This window comes from Triticum dicoccoides, chromosome 2B (genome assembly GCF_002162155.2).
Source record: "Triticum dicoccoides isolate Atlit2015 ecotype Zavitan chromosome 2B, WEW_v2.0, whole genome shotgun sequence".
Classification (NCBI taxonomy): Eukaryota; Viridiplantae; Streptophyta; class Magnoliopsida; order Poales; family Poaceae; genus Triticum; species Triticum dicoccoides.
In genome coordinates, this window is record NC_041383.1 from 792,410,121 (window position 1) to 792,411,709 (window position 1,589).

Consider the following 1,589-nt stretch of genomic DNA (forward strand, 5'->3'; position numbering starts at 1 on the left):
TTGGCCGATCGGAAACCTTGCCCTCATACAGGTAAACCTTATGTTATATTTGTTTATTTGAAACTAAAGTTTGTGAAAAGAATTTGCTGATATACTTCATGTTTGTGCAGTACATGTTTTGGGAGAAAGTGCAGCCACTGGATGAAGAGGCATTTGATCCACTAGCTCATGAGTATCCGTTGATGGTCAATTGGTCAGAAGATGAGGCTATGAAGCGTGACGCGTACGACACGGCATACGGCCGTGGTAATGGGACGGTAAGTTTTAATGGTTCCAACTGCATGCAATTATGTTGCTATTTATGTGTTGAGAAATTTATATTGATTTAATATGTAACAGATTGATGACGTGATAAGTGAGAAGTACAGACAGACATTAATTGCTCAGCAAGGAAGAAAGGCAGAGGAAGAATTAGAGCAAGAAGATGGAACAGATCGTTCCCAAAGAAGGAAAGATAATAGAGACGAGGCTTCTTCCAGCAGGGATACTACATTAGATCAAGTGATGAAATGCATCAAAGATATGCAAAAAGAAATTAGACTGCTCCCTGAAAAATGTGCTGAGGTAAATACTGATGTGTATTTCAGTTTGCATGGGATTATTGATAATTTATGCATGTAATAAATAATTTCGATGTGTCATTGCAGATTGTAGTGCAGAAGCTAGAGAAGGAAGGTCTTGCCTTCAGGGGGTTTCGTGATGACATTGAGTTTGTGGAGCATAGTGAAGCGTGGATGGGGAAGTATGGTCCATCAAAATATAAATCAAAATATTGGACAGATGTAAAATCAACTCCCGCAAAAGAAGACATGTACAACAGGGTGGATGCATCCTTCACCACCGGGAACGGGAAGAAATTGGCGCGTGATAAAGGTGTGCATCACAACACACCTGGTACAGGAGATGAAGGCGACCCCTTCGTTATTTATGACAACGGTAATTCACCCGACCCATCTCTTGAGACGGTAGCCACGAATGAATTTCCACCTTTTACTTCAACCCCCAAGAATATGAATGAAGTGTCAGACGGGTCTAGCGCCGATAAATCTGAGGAGTTTAGTATGGATAGTCTGAACACCCGTATTAAAAATGTGAAAGAAAGTGGCACTCAGGAGAGTGATGGGAAGGAGAATGATGGGAAGGAGAATGATGGGAAGGAGAATGATGGGAAACGCAAGAGGAAACAGTCAAAATATTGCCTTTCACCTTACCAGCAGAACGGTGGACGTAAACGTGCAAAGAAAAGTAAGTGCTAAGTAGATTATTGTAGCAACATACTTCTGTCCTTGCATGCACACTTTATTAACTCATTGTTTCTTACTATTTTAGGTCTGTTTGGTATAAGAGCTGCTATGATTAATACTGATTACATTAATGAGGATCACATAGAGGCCGCAAAGATTTATATCCGGACACTGGCAGACTCGGAGAAGCTTCGCAGGAAAACTGTCGTGCACATGACGGGAATTGGTGGGGAAACATGTACACCTCATATGCTTGAAGCCATCATTTCGAAAAAATGGTTGCATGGCGGTGTAAGTATTAGCAATAAGTTATTAAGTTGGACATGTCATTTGCATATAAATTAT